The sequence below is a fragment of the Gavialis gangeticus genome, unplaced genomic scaffold (genome assembly GCF_001723915.1).
Source record: "Gavialis gangeticus isolate Ggan-Ray unplaced genomic scaffold, GavGan_comp1, whole genome shotgun sequence".
NCBI classification, from domain to species: domain Eukaryota; kingdom Metazoa; phylum Chordata; order Crocodylia; family Gavialidae; genus Gavialis; species Gavialis gangeticus.
The window spans coordinates 56,079,769-56,102,118 of NW_017728992.1; the positions used below are offsets into that span (position 1 = coordinate 56,079,769).

Genomic DNA, 22,350 nt, shown 5'->3' on the forward strand with positions numbered 1-22,350 from the left:
TAGGTGCCCTCCTTAATCAGAGCATCCTGACAGGTCCTGGCCATGCCCCCTCTTAGCTCAGCACTGTGGAAGGGAAGCCAGGGCTGTTCTGGTGCCCCCTGGCTTCTAGCCTGAGCCACTGCTGGCCTCACCCCCCTGCTCTGTCCCCTCTGTCCCTGCCATCATGGCGGTGCTCTGTATTCTGATTGGTTGTTTCACTAACCAAAGTGCTCCAAGAGTGTTACAGACAGACAGACAGACCTTAAGCCCTTTATGGTATAGATATAGATAGACCTATCTATAGGTATAGATAGACCTATATCTATATGTATACATCTATATCTATAATTCTCATGATTTGGCTACTAGGACTACAAACCCCCAAGTCCTTCAGCTTCAAAAGTGCAAACCTCAACTGCTCAAAATAAAGAAGGAATTCTGTAGTAGTTGGTCCTGGTAGTTCCCTTAACCACTCAGTGGGCTATAGCCAATAGAGCATAATCGCTCACCTTCTTCTTTGTACAAAGCCAGTAAACTAAATCTCCCTGCAGCATAATGTCCCAAGGTAGGCACATTTTGTCTAATTCATGCTTGTTATCATCTGTTGACTTCAATAGAGAATTTGGTCAAATAGGAGCAGATAGTACAGATCCATTGATTTTCATAAGTGGTAGTCAGCCAAACCACAGATTAGATCAGAGATGTAAAAAATACGGCCCATGGGTTGGATTTGGCCCACTGAGCCCTATTATCTGGCCCACAGTACTGCATGTGAGATACAGACCAGTGTGCACCATGCACTGGACCCCGCCCCATGCATTACATGTGGCATGCAGAGCCCATCCTACACAAGCTACACACAGCATGGGGGGCTGGCACATGCTACACACAGCATACAGAGCCAATCTGGGGCATGCACTATATGCAGCATCCATGCCAGACTGGCCCTGCATTCTGGATCTGGAGCTGGTCTGGATCAGGCCCACAGACTGGCCGCATGTGCCAGATCCAGTGGGCAGAGCCAATCTGCATTGGCTCCACATGCAGCATGTGCCCCAAACTAGCCCCGCACACTGTGTAGTGTATGCCCTGGACCAGCCCCAATCAATGTGCTCTGTGTTTAGCTGCAGCCAGCATGTATAGCATATGGTGCACAGGGCTGGAGCAAGTGCATGCACTGCAAGTAGGGCTGGTCCAAGCCATGTAACACCCACACCAGATCAGCCCTGCATGCTGGATCTGGCACATGGGGCTGGTCCGTGGGCCGGATCCAGCCCATAAACCTATTCCACCCCTCAACCAGCCCATGGAGCTAGATTATTTTGACACCCCTGGATTAGATTACCAGTATTTCTGAGGCTAAATAGAGACAGTCAAAAAGCCTGAGGCTGAATTGATTTAGTCTTTGTAAGTTAGTTAAGCTGCAGAGCTTAAACTGAGAAACAACTGGACAGAAATTCACTTTTGATTCAGGAAGTGCAGCCACATACCTGCAGCTGGGGGGTGCTAGAGCATGGCTGTCTGGAATGTAGCCACCATGGACTGTGTGTGTGCTGCCCCCAAGGTCTCTGGGATTTGCAGTCCAGAATTACAGCAGCAGGACTATGCAAGGTTGCTCATCACTTCCTCTTCCTGCTTCCAGGTGCCTCTGGGATTTATAGTCCACAGTCAAAGCCAGCAGTAAGTTTTTAGCAGAGCAGGGCAGTTCTGTATTCAGGAGAAGTGGGGTTTAACCCCCATTCCTGGCTCTAGACCCCAGATGGGGTTTTCCTGGGGGGGCACTCTCTGCCTCCCCCCACCAACACTTCCCTGCTGTACCAGATAGCACAGCCCAGCCCAGGGCTCCAAAGCATGCTGGGATGCTGGTGGACTGTGATTAAACTTGAACTAGGAAGGGGTCTGGGATAGAAGTTCCGTAAACCAGTTTGACCCAAATCAGTTAAGTCTGTTACTACATTCAGCCAGGTTTATTTTAAGCCAGTTTCAGCCATTTTGAAACTGGTTTATGTACTGAACTTCTGTATATGTACTGGTACTGAAACTGGTTTATGTACTGGTTTATGTACACTGAACTTCTGTTCTGTTACAGATTTAAACCAGTTTCTGATTATTTAAACTGGTTTATGTGTGACCTCCATCCCTAGCCTGAACGAGCCATTATGCTTCATTGGATACATAATCTGTGAGTTCTAATCTCAAATTAGAATTTATCTGAGGAGACTGGATGTAATAGACTATGAAAAATTCAAAACAGTCTTTTATACATTGATTGAATAAATAATAATGGTTCCAACGGAGATATTATGAGCTAAATAAGTTGACTGATCAATAGATTAAAACTTTGGCCTGACCTGCAGTAAGAGATCATAATGGGTCTTCATAGAGTCCAGAGTCCACTCTCGATGAACCTCCTAGTTATGTTACTTAGGGCTGTGCCCATAAAACCTTGAAGATGCCATTCTACTTTACCACTGAGCTCATTAGAATGATTTAGAAGCTTATTTGAAAGCTTGTGTTTTAATATTAACCTAAACAAATTACAAAGAACTAAATTTAAGTAACATTAATCAGTTGATGAATCCAGAAGCAGTGAATAAAAATCATAAAGGAATGAAAATTGAGGCTAATACTTTAGTCATGAATTTGGCTGGCTTAGTAGCATGCCTGCCTCCTGAGAAACCTTGCTGTACACTCTATGCAGTGTTGCCACAGCAGCGCTATGCAAAATGTTCACAGTTAATCCTGAAGCTGTGTGAAACATGTTGGTTTTCTTAGTTCCTTACAGTTCATAACTCAGCTCAGGCTCGTTAAACCATTCATGAAATGAGAAGATCCAACACTGTTTTCTCTGCTTTAAGAAATGTATAGAGCTTTTTTTACTTCCATTATACTTTTTTTCTCCACATTTAAGCTACTGTTTCTAAAAGAAAAAAATGCTTGCAACAGCACTTAGGGCCTTTACTATCTTTCAGTCTTGCATAAAGAGGGTAACTTTTTAAATGTGTTTTTTCAATAGATTTCTTCTTACAGAGTGAAAAAAAATTCTTTAGGGACAGGTGGAATTTTAAAGAACAGGGGCTATAAGCAAAGGTCTAGGCTAGGTAAAAAGAGCATTATTTTTAAATTAGTTTTTGTCCTGCTTCTAGGTTTAGCAGAATAATAGACTATAAATGCAAAAACGCATATAGCTGGCCTGAATTCACAGCATGCCAGAACACAATGGAGCTTCACTCTCAAATGGCTCAAGTTCTTTTCTAATTCTAGAATCCATGTTCTTCAACAAAGCTCTAATATAGGCAAAATAGTTTTCCTATCATTTTTCCCCAGCCTATTGAGCTCACTTTTAAGTAAATCTGGACCACTTCATAGTAGAAAATCAAAAACTTACAAAATTCTGAAGTTTCAGTTTGAAAGTGGGTGAAACTCAACAATGGTTGCAAAACTTTGAGATGTGAAACTTTCAAGCTATGAAATTTTGAGCATGTTGGCATAAAATACCTGGATAGGAACTGAATAAAATCTTTGCATAATCTTCAGAGAAATTTTGCTGAACTGCCCATTGCCTGGCATTCCTGTGGTGGTATTGTACTTTCAGAAGCACTCTTCATTTCACGGCGTGTAATATTTTGAGGTTTTGGGGTTTGCTTGGGTTTTTTTTAACTGTCTTATATGTTGTCTGCAACAACAGGAGTTGAAGTCTGGGTGAGTGTTTTCAATTCCTGCTTTATTCCCAAATTACTTAAGCATACAGCTTTTGTTTTCCAGTTGAATAATTTATATACAACTCTAATGCAAAGCACTTTTAAAAAATAATCATCCACAGTTTCCCACTGGGAGTTGGAAGTGATACCCAGAGGGGGAGAACATGCACTTGATATCAACATAGCAGTAGGTCTAGAGCCAAATTCATTCCTGGTTTAGCTCTATCATTGGAATCGGTGGAATTACAGCAGGGATGACTTTGTGCCCTCCTTCTGCCTTTTCCACCTTTTGCTTCATGCAGTGCAGTGAACTAAAACTTTACGGACTTGTAGAACACAGTTCCTGTTAACAGAAATGTCTGCAGATTAGTCGGGCTGCAGTGTTTTTAATTCCTGCTTTATTATAAATGACTGTTATGTCATGACAATGAGATTTCTTTCTAGTTTAACTGGTTGAATATTGCTGATAGAAGCTGCTGGGCTTTTTGCTAGTATGTTATGTTCAGCCCTTCTTTACTGATGTTTTGTTAAATCATTATGGAAAAATAGTCATTTCTTGCTGACCTTTCGACCTCTGATAAGCACCTTCTGGACAAGCAAATGAGACAGGGAAAGATGTTTTAATTAGTCTTGCTGATCACTCTTTGCCATGATATAGGGGTAGATCCAGGGGGGTGTGGTTGTACCCCCACCCCCTTTTGATTCCTGCAGCAGGGGTAGGGAAGAGGTGCCCAGGTCCTAATAAAGGCTGTTGGGGCAGGGAGGAGAGGAAAGAGTTGGCTTTGTACTCTCATCAGCTCTGCTGTGGCAATACTAGTAGCAGCAGTGGGTGGGGTTAGGGCAGAAGCTTAGCAGGCCCTGGGTAGAGTGGGGTGCCAGTGGGGAGAAATATTATGCCAGCCATAGGTGATGCGTAGGGGAGGGCAAGGGGGTGGGGGCATGGCCACCCCCTGAGATTGGCCCTCACAAGCCGGGGAGTGGGGGCGCTGAGCAAAGCACTGGTGGCACTTTTGGTTTTGCCTCTGGTGCTTCCAGGGTCAGCAGTTGGCTGCTGGGGGACTCTCCCCACACACCTTGGTCAGCATTCAGCTGCTGGGAGACCCCTCCCCTGGTTGGCAATCAGCCACTGATGCCCCCCCAGACTCAAAAGACACCAGTCGCCCATCATGCCAACTGTTGGAAAACAGCAGTGGTAGTGGCAGTGTTACCTCCAATGTTTTGGGCTCCTTGCACTCTAGCTCCTATGGAGGGGGCATGGGTGCAGACAGAGGCTCTGACTGCAGTAGCTGGGAGATGGGCTCCCCCTTGGCTGCAGCAGCCCCATAGTGTGAGCTTGAGAGGGGGCCATCTGGCTGTTGCCCAGGGCTTACTAGTCTTACCCCCTGCTTACCCCCTCCCCTGGCTTACTAGTCTTCCCCCAGCTACAGCATCTGGAGCCCACTTCTGCACCACAGCAGCGACAACAGGAGTGCAGGGAGCCCAACCAGGCCTGGTAATGCCACCACCCCCACCTGCCATTCTCTGGTGGCCACCATAATATTCTCCCCCACCCCTCTCTGCCCAGGATGTGAAAGCCCACAAGAACAAGATGAGGGTAAAGGGGGCAGCAGGGCCACATGGGGCCAGGGACATGCAAAGCCTCCCCAACTTCCCACCATGGGGCAGAAAAGGGGCTGCTCCCTTTTCCCTCACCCATTGACTCCTCTCCTGTGGAGCACCTTGGATTGGCTGAGCCTAGGGCTCTGCTTGGCAAGGAGCTCTGTCTCCCCCTTTGGTGTGCTGTTCTCCTTCCCTGTCAGCAAAAGAGGCATAGGGTTGCACCTCCCTTTTCAAAATCTTATCTCCACCCATACCAAGATATGTAGTCAGGGAAAATTGATGATTGAGAGAATCCTAATAATACATTTAAATATTTCATTCAGTGTCCAAAGCATGAAGTAGAAGATTACGAAGATAGACAAAAGACAAACAACTATTTTCATTAGCATAAAAGTTAAAGAAACAGGAGCCTTCCTTTCTCAGGGTTTGTTTTAACTGGAGGTATCCATACAATATAGTTGCCTCATTATTTTTTGTCTCTTGTCTAAAGGCTCAGCACAGACTGAGTGCAGATGAGTAATACATATCTCTCAGTGGAGACATCCCAGCCTTAAAATGAGAGCTGAAGGCGTTAAATGAGAACATCAATATTGCTACCAATATAGGTCTGATCTAGATGGGGAATACATGTTTGAAATCTCAATTGTGGCCTCTCTTTGTTTTTCACACAGAAATAAAGTTATTTGTAGAATTGTGGGTTTTTTTGTCTTATAACTTATCTACAGAAATAACCATTGTTATCTTTTACTTATTAAAAGATACAGGAATAGCTTTTAGAAGTATCATATCAAGGCATGGCACCATTGTGAGAGACGTTGAACCAAAGACTAAAACCAAAACAAATTACATCTGAGCCCACAGGCTAGAATTATAAGAGGAGTCTCAACTTTTGGCTAACCATGTAAATTAGTAATGCTCACAGATGCCTGCTAAGAATTGGACTGAGATGAGAATTTCATATGCTACAGGAGAGCAAACACTGATTCAAAGGTAACAACTTTGGGTCGCTCCACTTGGCACTACTGTATTTGAATCACCAATTGATAAATGAAAGGCATCATAATCTATTTACCAATTCCATAAGCTAGCAAGTAAACTTTTATAAGACTCCATAACAGAGGCAAAGAGATGCAATAAATATCGACCTCTAGTACTATGCATACGTTATATCTGGGAGTCAAAAAAATAGCTTTTGGATTTGATTTGATTTTTTTTACGTTTAGTGAATTCAGGCCCTGACTTCAGCTGAAAGAGGTCTTATTTATGCAGTAATGACATCAAGCAAAATATTTGGTTTTATTTTTCAACCCAAGATCCTTTTTGTGCCTGGAAACCAAAATCTTTAATTTCTATTTGGGAAATTATGTAACTGAGTATGTAGATCAGACTTGGCTACTGTACAAATAAGATGAAGTTCTGAACAGGTTTCTTTTGGGAGAGAAGCATAGCATTGTATTGAGCTGGAGGTAGTCAGATAGGGATGGAGGCATTTTTATAGGCAGAAAGATCTTTCAGATGCTTTTGAATGTTTCTTAAACAATGTTTCTGTTTTCTAGCCAGGGAAAACTCTGTTACACTGGCCTGGTTACAGTCTTCTCTGTAACTAAGCTCTCCTGCTTAGAAGTTACTGTTATTAGAAAAGAGACTGAGTGTTGATACAACCACTCTATGCCACATGTTACTTCTGCTTCTTGTTGTACCATGTGTCCAGAAGCACGACTAAATTGGAATGTTTGGTTCTGTTTTATGCCTAACATTGCAGTGATTTCGGGGTGCTTAGCTTGAGGCACCTTAAAGGACATCATTTTCAGGAATGAACCTTAAATCTTTAAGGTATCTAAAACTGTGCGTCCAGAATTGCTGGTCACATGGGAATTTAAGCCTTAACATTTTCTTCATTTCCTTGTTATTTTAAATAGCCATTCTTTCAGACCTCAAGGGACAGGGAGACGAATCACAACCTGGTGACATTCCATGAGGAAAGCGAAATTCTTTTGAAGTGTATATCCAATTATGTGCTCTAATAAAGAGTAACTTTCAGCATGTCAAAACCTCAGAAATTAAATGTGATAGGGAAATGAGTAACCTTGTCCAGTTCAACCAAAAGTTTGCATGCGACTCATTTTCCTCTCCTTAAAGAAAAAAACAAAAAAGACTCATGTATAAGCAAGTTGTGTCATCAGCAAACAAAAAGCATGTGTCTGCTTCTCACACTATCTTTCTATGTTGTGTGGGTGTTCCAGCTGACATGAGAACACAGGGGCTGTGCCTTTGCTGTGCTCACAGCATCTGTATATAATAATTGCCAACTCACTGGAGATGATACTTAATTACAGCTCATGTTGCAAAGTGGAATGGTAGTAGCCCTTGAGAATGGGAGATTCCATTCTGCACTGAGCTTGATACTGATGGGTAGCAGAGATCTAATGAGAATGGCTGCATCTATAGGGTGTAAGTTGGAGAGGGACGTAGGTAAGTTGATCCAGGTGTCCTTTCATCATATTCAGCCAGGCATGGAGCAGTAAAACTGAGATCCCTTCCAGAAGGTTGTAGCATACCATTGGTCAGTCAGGTTAGGATTATGGGAGAGAAAGGAAATAATCCTTTGACTTTGTTTCCTAACCTGTTGCCATTCCATTTCAGAAGTCACCGTGGGGTATTTGTAGTTTTTCTGAGACTGAAAAATAGATGCATCTTCTTCTGATACTGTAGTATCACTTTACAGCTACCCATTTTAGATTACCCAAAAGACGCATTTTCCAATGCTTAGAGAGTGAACATATTCTCCCTGTGACTCTCCTACCCCCCGTCAGTCTCAAAAAGAGAATCCAGAGTTCACCCCAAATACACAGGGAATTCATTTGCATTGATGCTTGCTTCATATTAAAAAGAAATACAGTTTTTTTTCTAGCTGTAATGCTGATGGTACTGAAGGAGATCCAGTTAGACCAGGGATGGGCAAAATACAGCCTGCAGGCTGGATTCAACCCACCAGGCCATAAAAAATTTTAGAAAATATTTATCTGCTCCTGGCTGCCTGTCAAAGATGACAGGAACCAGGGGCAGTAGGACCCTGGGGGAGCTGTTAGCAGGATGCAGCAGCCCAACCCTGCTCCACCCCCAGCCATTTCCCTGCCTTCCTGCCCCCACACTGCTCCAACACCACGTGGCTCCTGGCTGCATTGCCAGACCACGGGAGCATGGGCCCATGTGTGCGTGCGTGTGTATGTGTGTTCATAGGGTGAGTCCCATATGCAAACCCCACCATACACATGCACCCACACCCACCTCGCACTGCCATACATGCAAACCCCCACACGCACACCCCCTTACATATCCCAGTCATGCTCCCACCACATACATCCCCCACAAAGCCCATACTCACCCACACCCCACATATCCACACACCCATCCACATGCTCCCTCACCCCACACCCACACCCATCCACACCCACAGACACCAGCACCCTCCCCCATGCCCCACATACCCACACATCCACAGCCCCCCCACAAACCTATCCCTGGCCCCGCACAACATACAAGAGTAAGACTTCATTTTAAGCTATTGTGCAATCACCTCTATGTACACTACACAAACACATGTAAACCAGGACAAAAATAGTTTTGAAATCAAGTTAATGAATGCTTTAGATGTTCACTTTTTAGAATATAATTTGGTATTTTTCTGGTTCCAAAATGGCAAAACCCCTTGCTGAAAGGAGTATTTCTGGGGTCAAGGGGAAGGACTTCTGGTGGCAAAGGTCACGGGCTAGGGGGAGGAACTTCCAGTCACAAGATGATGGCCAGGGGGCAAGGCACCTACCAAGGGGCGGGGCTACCCATGCAGCCCTTGACAGCCTGCCAAAACTCAGTAAGCGGTCCTCTACCCAAAATAATTACCTGCTGCTGTGTTAAATACACTTCTGCATATTGTAGCAAAACCTCTAGCTGCCAAGAGAAAAAGGATTAAGGGTCTCATTCAATGGCTCTTGAAACTAGTAGGTGCATTTTCATTGGCTTAAGCAAGTATTTGATCAAGCTCTAAAAGTCTGCTCCCATTACTTGAATAAGAATATACATTCTGGGTGTGTATAAATATAGATTTAAGAATGCTGGAAAAAATCATAATGAACCACCAGAATTTGTGGTTGGCTCTGACATCAGTTTTCATTCTCTACACAAGAGTGGGGGTCTAAAGTAAAGGGAATGATCCTTTACTGTGTTCAGCACCAGTGAGGTCTGTTAGAAAGAGTCCAATACAGAGCAACAAAAATGTTGAGAAGTCTAGAAAACATGATGTATAAGGAAAAGTTGGTATAACTGGGATTATTTAGTCTGGAGTAGAAATAGGGTGTATCTTTACACAAAAGTTAACTTAATTATGCTTCAGTTATTCCTATTGATTTAGCCACTTAAGTTGTGTCAGCACTAACTCTGCTCTCATTTGTGTACAGTGCTAAGACTTGTAGGGAGCAGATCCCAGGGTTTTTAGCATTGCAGCAAGCAGAGCTACTCTACAGGTTATTTTTTCCATGAATTGGGAGACAGCTTGTCTGCCTTTTTAAGCTAATATACTATGGCACTTCTGTGATTCCAGCTTCCATCCACACCACAGAATTACTGTGTTAGGAGCTGAACAGTTGTTGTAACTCAATTTTTAGACAGGATTGCCTCTTGAGCCAAGCAACTCAAGTTAAAACATTCTCCATCACACAGGGCACATCTGCACAAGACGTTTATTGAGAAGCAGCCAAATTAGCTCTGCAGTAAAGTCTCAGCATCTACACATACAGCCCTTTTGGCTGCAGAAAACTAACTCTGCCGTAGCTTAGTACTTGTAAACACAAGTACTGTCCTACAGCAGAATTTTTTTAATGCACAGCAATACACATGTAAATGCTTATGCAGTTTCTGGGCCATGAGGGTGCTTCAATGTGGGGGCTGCCTGCTGGCTAGCCCGGCACTGGAGCACACTCATGTCCCAGCCAGCCCCTCCACAGCACATTGAGCCAGGTCAGAGCAGCCCCCAGGCTGCCAGGCTGATCCCCTGGGCCCTCTGCCAGCTGGAACTGCTCTGACCTGGCACAATGTGCTGTGGTCCCAGGTGTGCGTGTAAATGCGCCACCCAGGAGCTATTAACTCTGGTGCAATATGAGCTTTGTCAAATTAATTTCACATGTAGATGCACCCAAAAAGTGTTGTTTTTTTTCCATATGAAGGGGTGTTGGTTAGGGACAAATACCCAAGTTGACTTTTGACTGAAGACAAGACTTGAGTCTAGCTGCATCTCAGTTTCCTGTCTGTAAAAATGGGTATTTTCTTACCTTAGAGGTTCATATGTTGTAAGGATGAACATGTTAAAAATTGTGAGGTATTCAATTAACTTCATATTAGAGGCCTTTCTAAAATGCTAGATACCTAGGGAGAAGACCACATTTTTTTTATTTAAAAAAATGGGGTCTAACTCTATAGTCACCCCACTGGTTCTGGCTTTATACCTGAATAGGATAGAGCGGAGTGCAATCCAAACTTCTAATATCCCAACATTTAAGAGAAATTTTAAACATTTTAAGTTTTAAAAAATGAATATTTGCAATAATGAAACCAGGAGCTAAAAGCAGCTATACATAGGAACACCAAGGCTGGTTAAGGCCACCTTGCACTTTGCCATTTATAGCAGAAGCGCTGTTGGTTAAAGTCATCCTCCCTTGTTATGTCAACATAAGTTGGAAATATGTTTTCAGAGCTATTTGACTATTAACTTGGGGGCATGGCTTATATCCTACTTCAGGGAAGAAAGATATTGTCATCCTAGTTTAGCTCTGTTTTTGCCCCCAGAAGGTAGGGCAGAAACATTGCATAAGATGCACCATTAAGAATATTGGGTTCCTAAAACACTTAAAATAGTTGTGAAAGTAATACACAAATCCAGGAATACTGCACTGAGGGACATTCACCTTATGTGTCACAGAAGATACTGCTGTGTAGTTTGGGATTGTTCAAGTCTTCCACTGTTAAATCTAGCAGAAAGTATCTTTAACTCATTGATTATTTACATAAATTGCTAAATACACCTTACTTGAAAGCTCTGAGGATCTGACTGCCACTCATGCATTTGAAAATTGATACATTTCTTTCTTTTAACATTAAGAAATACATATTTCTTTTTCTTTGAGCTTTCATTTCTGGGTTGCTATCTTTCAGTTTTCCAGAATGGCAGAGGCCACTGAAAGTCAGTCCTTGGGGGAAGAAATGAGAGTAAAACATTTCATACCTCAGTAACTCTGCTTCCTAGGGATATGCTAGGCAAATATTGTATTCATTTTCAAATGGACTACATTAAGGCTGTGAAAAACCTAGGTCTGTGCAAAAGAATAGAAGCTTATGTCAGTGGAATCATCATCTACAGAACTGTCTTAGGTGCTGAGAACAGTTTTGCCATGTATGGTTCTTCAGGTGTGTATCCCAGTTACACCCAGGGGCATGCCCTGTCCACAAGTGGAAGGGTTGGGGTGGTCAGGCAAGAGTGCTGTGAGAGGGGCCTACTACCTAGGAGCAGTTCCCTCTCTTCCCTATAGAGCCATGCTGAGACATAGCGCTTAACTATATACAAACGTATTGCTACACAAAAATAAATATGAATAAGAGACATTAAATAGTTACAGTAAAATTAGTATGTCACACCATATACAATAACCTGTACTCAACACATTGCACCACTTTGAGGGACTGCAAAACAGAAACCGGGTGATTCACAGCATAGGCAATAATTAACACCACCTTCTCCCCCGATCCACACGCCATCGAGGCTCAGGTGGGGTCCTGAGGATGGTCTTCTCTGGAGCTCTTCTCTCCTTGCCATCCCTCCCCGCATCTCTCCCAGAGTAAACTGGGAGCATACTGAGACGTGGTGTTCCCCACCTTCCACACCTTATCTAAGCAGAGCTGGCTGGATTCATTGGAGGGAAGCAATCACTATCTCTTACCATGTGCTTTTTACTATGCCTACAGACTGAGACCTCCTGGGGTTCATGAAATACAATTATTACTAATAATAGATTTCCAGTGGCCTTGCATTTATCTCTGCAGTTTAATCTGTAATCATAAACGCTTTGCACACTTGCTATTTGCACGTTTTACTTATTAGAGCATCATTGAAGAAGTGCAAGTCTGTATCTTCTAAGAGAACCTTAAGAACCAGATTCTGGCATCCTTACTTCCACTGAAGATGTGCCTTTTCTCACAAATATTTCCACTGAATTCACAGGGTACTGACATGGAATAATGCACTGTATAACATAAGAATGACATGACACAGCCATCAATGAAAATCATTAGCATGTGAAAACCATAACTTGCTGGGTGCTCATTCTGCTATCCTTTCTGTAAGTCCTATTAAAATACAAAAAATGACACTATATACTTCCAAGTGAGGTACTACCTAGTGTTAGTAAGCACAGCAAGCACCATTTTGGTGTATGTGAGATAAATTTATGGACAAAGTCCCTCAAAGTTTTACAAGGATGCAACTCTGTTTACTTCTGGGATGATCAGATTATGGCTGCATACACATGCTCAAATGATCTGGAAGAATTCTTCTGGATTTGTTTTCCTGGTAGAAAAACTTACCTGGAGATACCATAACAGAGATTCAGATGTGAAATCCCTGAAGAGCAGAGAGCTTGCAGTGGTGACACTGCACAGCCAGGGGGCCTTGAGCATATATCTATGTGCTCTACAGGCTCTCTTAGTCCATCTGGAGACAGATGCAGTAGTACCCAGGGCACCCCTGATTGGTTGTTCCAGACTGCTCAGGATAAGCTTACATCTCCCTGCAACATGATGTGGGGATCATGAAAGGACTGTGTTCTGCTCCCTGCTTGGATCGAGTAGTAGAGTCCAGCAAGTGGCACACTGTCTTCCTGGGGCTGGGCAGGAGCAAAGTACCCTGGGATGCTGGAGGACTATGTTGTGGCTTCTCTCAAAAGAGAATGTGTACAGACATTCTCCCAGGAGCTATTTAACCCTGGTTGTTCCCAAATTATTTTTCTCCCTGATCTGCCACTTTTGCTCTGGAGGAAAATCCTGAGCATTTGTATACTAGTGGTTTCTCCTGGGAAAGGAGCAACTTTTCTAGAAGAAAGTAAGGGCGTTTATTCATGTGCTCAGGGGGGAGGGGGAGATGCTTTAATTAGAGTGGTTCCAAGAGCCGCTCTAATTAAAGTGCCTGGAGCATCTCATGTATCAGCGTCCCTGCACTTCAAAATGGCAGTGGAGGCTCTTTAACTAAAGCTCATTGAACAAGCTTTAGCTAAAGCACCCTGCCACCATTTTGAAGTGCAGGGATGCTTATACACAAGACACTGGAGGCTGCTGGAGAGCAGTAATTACATGCTCCAGCAGGCTCGATTAATTGAGTCTGCTCTGGTGCAAGGTTATTACAGCACACTAGAGCAGCCTCGCTGCTCATGTATAGGCTCCCTGACTGCCTGTACATGGCCTAAATAGGAACATAAATAGTGCAGATGCACTTGCTTACTCCAATAATGAATTTGGCCCTCTGGCTCTATATCTGAAAAAATTACTAGCCTTTATATATTTTAAAAAATAGCTGCAATACATTTTTTTCTTTCTGTTTAAGGGGAAAATGTGCATCTTATCTCATGTACTGTCAAATACCTTCAGAAAAATTCCTTTTATTTTAGGTGTTTCACAATGGGATCCTGCTTATACACACAGCTTGTTTTCATGTGTAAAGAATTAAATGATTTTCAAATTCTCATAGAAATCATTACTTACAGATTGAGATAGCAACCTACAAAACCTACGTTCACCTGCCAAGTTCCTGTAACTGCTAATATATTGCCTTGTTTTATTAAAATCCATCCTGGTTTATTCCTAGAGTTGGATGTCCAAATGAAAGCAAATACCAGGCTATATCTGGAAATGAGCACACAATCTGACAGGTGTAGCTGGACAGCTCCATGCTCCCAGTAGCCATGCCATGCCTGGGGCAGTGCCAGCTGCTGTGGTGCCAATTTCAGTGGCATGATTAGCTACCACTGTGTTCTTGGCTATTTTTTAACCCCCTCCCCCTCTCCACAGGTGGTGACCAAGATAGCTACCCCCATCCTAGCCTCTCCACCCACATAATTACACTACTGCAATCTGAATTAAACACACTCTTGTGCACTCAGGAGAGGGCTATCTCATGGGAAGAGTTTTCAGGACAGAACTCTCATCAGCAGTCTATGAGGTGATACTCTTCCGGAGATCCCTGCCAGCTAATGGCAGGTAGTGCCAATAGTCAGAAGTACCTAATAGCAGGTTCAGTGTTTACAGAAAGATAAAAAGTGCTCCACAAGCCCCACTCCATCCTCATCACCCCAGCCTCCTCTTATCACAGATTGTTAAAGGACAGGAACATAAAGTGAGAGGAGACAGGCATGTGCATGGGAGGTACTTAGCAGGAGGCCATGTGAGTGTGTATGCTCTTTGTGGTAAGCATCTGGGACCCCGAAGTGTTTTGTTCAGTTGTTTTTGTTGCTTGTTCCCGAGTTACAGCAGCACGCTGCTGGTGATATAAATGTCATCCATCTCCCCTAGCTGATAGTTCTGCTTATCTCTCTTGGAAGTCATTGGAAATCCCATCAGTGGTCTATTACTTCTCCCTCTGCAGAGCTTAGTTTGCATGGACCTGCACTGTGCTTTTACCCAATGGATATGTGCTGCTACACTCCATCTGCATGTTCAGATGGAGAAAGCTCTGCATGAAGGCATATAACTGCTATGTAGTGCATGGGAGGCTTTGGGGGTTTCCTGCACACCTAACAGAAGCATGGCATTTCTGTTGCATTCTGACTTTACTCTGGTCCTACAAAGACACTTGATATTTGCCTATCCAGAACTCCTGTTCTGTTTAAATAACATCATGTTTCAACTAATTTTTATTATTACCAGTAACTTATTGATCCTCTGCATTAAGTTCTCAACTTTAAAAAAATCAAACTAATACAGTAATTTGTTTTTATCCTTTCCTTGTTCCTTTTCAAGGTCTAAATATTAAAGAATTTCCATTGCATTATAGATCAGTGTCTGTTGCATTCATCCCAACGTATCAGCCTGTTATATGGTATACTGGTCCTTGATCCTCCAATCTTAAAATATTTGTAACACCGAAAATGTTTCATCGTTTCATAGTTAGTAGGGTCAGAAGGGACCTGAGCAGATCATCAAGTCCGACCCCCTGCCATGGCAGGAAAGAATGTTGAATGAAAGGCATTCATAAGGTAACTTATTCTTTTGAAATCTAGCTTTCCCTTCATGCAGGTTACACTGAACTTGGCTGATTAGATTGTAACTTGGTTTATTTGAAAATTGCAGTTATGTCACTGCATTCATAGCTTACATACACCCTTTCTTTTTTAGCAATACAGAGCAATTGTACAGTAATGCTTGTATGTGTTTGCATCTAGTTGAACATGTCACGAGTGTTTAATTCTATTTACAGGAAACTAAGCATTGACTTGCATAAGCAGTTATTTTTTATCTTAGGACAAGGCAAAACTCAGGTAACAGGAGAACCAGCTTGTAATAGAGTCCTGTTCCTTTCAGAGAAGACCATGCTGGGAACATTCTCTAGTGTATATATTACAAAAATTACTAAGAGAAATAAGTCTGGCTAAGATCTTGTGTAAGAAAGACCTGGAGACATTACAGTAATTTTTGAGATATGGAATATATCTGGTTTTCTTTTTGTGAATGATTTGGCTTTGTATTCTTCTAAACTCTTGGATCTAGATGACCCTAAAATGCTTATACTTTGCCATGACCAAAAGTGGAAAATGTTGAAATTCTGTAAGAAAGGGTTAAGATTATCCCAGTCAGATCCCTCTGTGAACTACTCTGACTAATTCAAACATGTTTACTTGAATAGAGATTCGTTCATTACCTAGTTTTAGTTCAAAGCTCCATTCCTCCTCCAGTGTCAATGAGCCTATTTAAAAAGGCAAAGGGCCACATTTTAAATGAAGTTGCATCTTCTTATAACAGCTCTGAATCTGACCTTATATTTTTATATATTAAATGCTTAATGTGCAAAATTAAATATTAAAGTTGTATCTATCAGAAGAAAAATCAGGGAGGCTATACATTAATTTCAAAACTCACTAACTGAGACGACAGTCCTGTAGCATAAATTCAGACAAAGTCCATGAAAGCAGGGGGAAAGTGGCCTGGGTTAGGATTTCAGTGTTGAGTCCTGAGAAGCTAAATCAGGTGAATGGGGAAAAAAGGAAGAAGCTGAAAACAAATAGCTCAGTTAGTCCAGGAACAAATACAAGAGCTAGTTTTGTAAAATGTAATTAGTTTAGCTTTTGTAATTAAAAAGGATCATAAAAAAGCATGGTAAAAACTAAAGCACAGGTTAAAAAAATATTAGATTTACAATGCTCCAGATGTTTTGCTCAGAATAAGCTCCATTGACCTGGAATATTAAAGTGCGCCAGCATACTCACTGGAGCATAGTTAATGCTTCTGGTAGGGTTTGTTTCAGGATGTTTGGTTTGAATTTCAATGTATTTCACGTTGTGAACGCAATGATGTGCAGCAAACATTTTGAAAATTAAACTCGTAAAGGTATTTTAAGCGTCCATATACCAAGTCTTAGATAATGATTTTTCCCCCTTTTCTAGCAAATCATTCAAAATCCATTGTTCCCTGAAGTCATGTCTTCGTAACACTTGTATTATCAAAAATTGTCATGAGGAGTAATCTGTTTAAAGGACCTTCTTTTAAAAAAAGAATAGCTAAATCATCTCCCTTATGATTAAAATAGATCAGATTGATTCCTTAGAAATGTAACGCAGAAGTAGCCTGCAGGTTCTCTCCATCAAACAAAATGGCTCGAACCTGGAGCAGGAGCATTTAAATGCGGAATAGAAGTCTGTACTCTAAGGGCGTGTGTAAACGAAACGGGGGCCCTAAATTGAAGCGGTGGGTTTTTAAAAACACCACTTCAATATAGGGCCCTTTAAACTCCCATGTCATGAACACACCCAACGTACCTGCCTCTCTGGCAGCGGGGAGGGGAGGATGAGCTGCCAGCAGGCAGAGCAATCCCTGGGCTGTAGGGGGGGCTGGTGCTTTCCTCCAGGGCAGCAGAGGCCTCGCCCTCCCACAGGCAGCACCTGCCTGCAGGCACCCAGCTTAGGCAGTCCTGGAGGGCACCACAGCTGCAGAGGGAAGCACCAGGCCACCATGCAGCTCAGGCAGGCAGGCTCTGGGGGTGGAAAATAAAGATCAGGCTTGCCACTTTTTTTTCCTCTCTTGGGTGGAGCCTGCCTTCCTGGGCTGCTGCCACATTGCCTGTAGGGCTTCTTGCAGAGCCCCTGAGCTGCACAGAGCCCGGTGCTTTGCTCTGCAGCTAGTAGGACAGCAAACTAAAACTCCTCGGAGGAGTTTGTTTGCTGCGCCCCAAGTTATTTAAGGTGCATTATGCTGCCGAATTTGCTGCAGCGGCTGTAATTAATGCGCAATATGCAAACACTGACACCATTAAAGTGGTGCAACAGCATTTAGCCAGCTTTAAAGTGTCATGCACACATGCTTGTCATTTCGACTACACATGGCCTAAAGTATCATGTGTACTTGAAATGGGAAAGAGACTGAATTCTAAACTTCACTTCATAATTTAAAATCACTAAACAAAATGAAGGTCGTGACTGCACTAGAGAAATTTGCACTGGTGTAACTGAATTGACATGGTCATATACTTGCAAAACCCTAATATACTACTTACTGCATAAACCCAAAACCAGAGTTTACACTGGTGTGTGTTAACTCTGGAAATGGATTAACCAGATTAACCACCACCATAATCTGTATTTTGTATCAAAGCAAAATGTCTCTGTTAGGTGATTGCAATGGTGGAAAAGCATTCCTTACACTAATACAATTCCTCTGATTTAAACACAGCCCAAGTGTACTGCACAGTCCAAGTTTTCCTTATTCTCTTCCATGTGTCTCTTCCAGTCTTTGCTCCTGGCTTCCTCCTGTCTTCCTTCTTTCTCATCTATTCAGTTCCTCCAAATAATCTTCCACGGTAACCCTACCTTTTCTCCCCACAATGGGAGAACTCTGTCCTTGTACTCCTCTTAGTATTCAAAGAAATACTAAGGAAGTTAAGATTCTTTCTTTGTTTGCTTACTTATAGGGTCCCCATGTAATTATCTGGTAACCGATTACAGAAGGAAGAGCAAAGAAACAGGTGTGACCTGGACATGGTGATACATTGAAAATACTGTCTTAACCACAGCTACAGGTCTGTAGTTGGGGCACAGACCTCCATCTAGGGATTTACCACATTTTCTTTTGCATCAAGATATGTTTGGTACAGGATAGATGAGCTGAGTACAGAGCTGTTGTCGTTTAGAGCAGACTATTTCCTGCTGGCTGCCTTACGGTTCTAGTTTACCTGCTCCTACCATGGTTGGCTGTATCAAACCTCAACTGTTAACACCCATTCTCCTCCTCACCAGGGAACCTGGCAAGAGTTGGAGAGGAGCACGGTTGTTATTAGTAAGGAGCCGCATAAGCCCAGCTTCTATTTATTGTGTTTTATATAGACTGTTAGAAGTGCTCAAAATATGCCAGGCACTTTCCAAACACACAAACAGGAGAAGTGGTCTTGTTGTTCAGGCACTGGACAAGAACTTGAGAGATGATTCAAACTCTAGGTCAGCTACAACCATCCTGTGTAAGTTGGACAGATCATTTCTCTTTCATATGAAAAGGAATGTGCTGCAGTGGATGGCTGCAGACATTGAAGCAATGCAAATAAGTATTTATGAGGAGTCCTTTCCCCACCCTTCTCACGCAAAACCAGGCCGAGACCACCAAACTAGTTTCACATAAATTGCTGCAAGTCATCAGGTAGCATCACCTTTTAGTCAGTACTGACTTGAACTGGATTCACTGTGCTGGGATAGAAGTGAAAATCTCCCTGGATTTTTACAAAGCCTCATCAACCATTCATCTTGTATCCCTTTGTTGTTAACTTCCTATCTAAGCATCAGGCCAGCCATTCATTACAGCGTGATGATAACCATTTCCTGCCCTTCCACCTGTTTTATCTTTCTTCTCTTTTTTTCTGGCTCTCCTTGGGTGCAGAGGAGCCATCGTTCCCCCAACTCTGTTCTCTACCTCCATTTTGATGCCTAGTTGGCTGAGCTGCCCTACGCTGCATCTAGCCGGGCCCTCCTAGACCCAGACCCCTAGATCCAGCATTCTAGACTGTGACAGTTGAGCCACGTAGCCATGGCCCCGCATACACCCTCCAAAAACACCTGCCTGTCCTGCCACGTCAAGGCAGGATGGCTCCTCCTCCCATCAGAAGCCCCTCCAAGAGTTGCCGCTGCCTTATGTTCCTATGCTGCTGCCAAATGGGGAAAGCCTCTGCTGGGCTTCCTTCTGGTAACCGTGTCAGCCCCATTTTGTGCCAGAGTCAGTCTGCTCCCCAGCCCTTCCTGCATCATGACACAACGCAGCCTGGTGGGGCGATCTCTTTAGAGGTAACAGAGTCAGCTTGGCAGTCCTGGAGAAACTGGAACAATGACGGAGTGGAGAACAACATAGAAATTCAGGGTATCTCAAAGGCTCCAGGACAGCGGAGAGGTACGGTCAGTACTTCAGTCACTGTGGGGAGTCAACTATGTCTTGGAGCATGGGACTTGGTGGGGGGAAAGGGCAAAATGTACCTCCCATGCAAAGAGACATAGGCATGAGGTTTATGCTCTGCCCATCCTTGTCTCTCCTAGAGAGATGAATGCTAGCATGCATTGCCCCTTTACCCAAAAAGATCATAGCAAACTCCACATTTTGACTGCACTTCCTCAGACACTGCCTCCTGCCTCTTCTTCCCCTGGTAGTACACTATTGTAGGGAAGCTGTAACTTGGTCCTTAACTGACTGTAAATGTTGGGATGCACCACTGTATGAGTTGAATCTAGATGAGGTTGATAGACTGCTGTCTTCAATGATGAGTAACTGGAGATAGCAGCTGAACTCTTACCCTGTGAAAGAAGAAAAATAAACAAAAAAAAATTTACTTTGAATACTGAAGGCCACATTCACCCCTTGATCATTGCACAAAAATCCAATTGCTTCCAGCCCTTAAGTAATATAAGTTATTATTCACATTGATGTAAGGAAATGGCTGGGGTTTTGCCTGGCACTGTAAATTTCATAGCCAATCAAAATGTTATAAATCTTACACAGTAACTGACTTTGACTGCTGTTGAAATTGGGGTGCACTTAGGACCATGCAAGAACAGGTTCTTTGGTCCTAAAGTCTGCACATTTTAATCTCAAAGGAGACTGGAAAGAGAACATTGGAAAGACAAGATCATTAAGTTTAAAAATCTGTCATTGTTGCACACTGCAGTTCTAGCCTCTGTTGGGGAATGTTGTCTTTACTGTAATACAAATAACAGACAGCCATAATAAAAAAGCAACATGAAATGTTGCTAGAAATGTTCTGCTGTCTCGCTAGTCGGGTTCAAAATATATAGTTTACTGAAGACTTTCTGCTTAGACTTTGTCTTAGTTTCATCTTCTGTTTGAACTATCAGTGAAATCATAAATATTTTTCTTAAGTCTTTAACTTCCTTTAGCATTGGACTATAGTGGTATCTGAGTCGGATGGGATGCGTCTACATGAGATGTTTACTGCAGAGTTGATTAAATAGCTTCTCAGTAAACATCTCACATCTGTACATGCAGTGCTATTCAGCAGGAGTAAACTAATTATTTACAAGTACTATCCTACTGCGGAGTGTTTTACTCCACAGCAATACTCCTGTAGACTCTGGACGGGCTGGCTGGGGCATGAGGACGCTTCAGTGAGGGGGCTGCCTGCTGGCTAGCCACACACCGGAGCATCTTCATGCCCCAGCCAGTCCCTTCACAGGATGCTGAGCCAGGTTGGAGCAGCCCTTGGCTGGCAGGGTGAACCCTGGGATGCCCTGCCAGCTGGGGTTGCACCAAACCTGCCTTAATGTGCTGTGCACCAAGGCACAAGTGTAACTTTGATGCCTGGGAAGCAATAAACTCCTGAGCATAAGTGCCAGAGTTTATTGCTTCAACTTAATTGCACACATAGTTGTTGTTGCTCATTAAGGTGATGTTGATAAACTGCTCTCCCAAGTGATGAACACTATCTTTGAACTTTCACCTGTGTAAAAAAAAGAACGAAAACAGCATCTTCTACACAAAAAAAGCCTTTACTTAAAATGCAAAAAGCCACACTCTCCCTTTGATCATTGCACAAAACTGTTAATGGTTTGAGCTGACCATATAACTGTGATCACACAAGCAGGTATTGTGACTTCACTGCTGTATCAGTTAAGAGAAGCACTTGATTTTTTCCATGAAGAAATTCCTCATTAAAACCTCCAGAGGTAAACAACAAGTTGTTGTTTCTCAAACAACAGATGTTATGAGTAACTGTAATTCTCTCCTACACTAATAATTTTGCAGATATTAAAGCTAAAGATTTCAAAGAGTGTTTCAAATGATGTTCAACATCTTCATTAATGATGTGGACATTGGAGTCAGAAGTGGACTGACCAAGTTCGCCGATGACACCAAACTTTGGGGCAAAGCATCCACACCTGAAGACAGGAGGGCGATCCAGGCTGACCTGGACAGGCTCAGCAAATGGGCGGACAAGAACCTGATGGTGTTTAACGCTGAAAAATGCAAGGTTCTCCACCTTGGGAGGAAACACCTGCAGCATGCTTATAGGCTTCGCAGTGCTACACTGGCTAGCACTATGGAAGAAAGAGACTTGGGGGTCATCATTGACCACAAGATGAACATGAGCCTGCAATGTGATGCTGCTGCTAATAAAGCAACCAAAATGCTGGATTGCATCCATAGATGCTTCTCAAGCAAATCCCGGGACATCATTCTCCCCTTGTACTCGGCCTTGGTGAAGCCGCAGCTGGAGTACTGCGTCCAGTTTTGGGTCCCACAATTCAAAAAGGATGTGGAGAAGCTTGAGAGAGTCCAG

The 22,350-nt window shown here is 43.0% G+C and overlaps 1 protein-coding gene across 5 annotated transcripts in view; it reads left to right on the forward strand.

The window, feature by feature from the left end:
* PHACTR1 (phosphatase and actin regulator 1) overlaps positions 1-22,350 on the forward strand; it is a 556,936-nt gene that overhangs the window by 251,892 nt on the left and 282,694 nt on the right. The gene's annotated exons all lie outside the window — the stretch shown is intronic.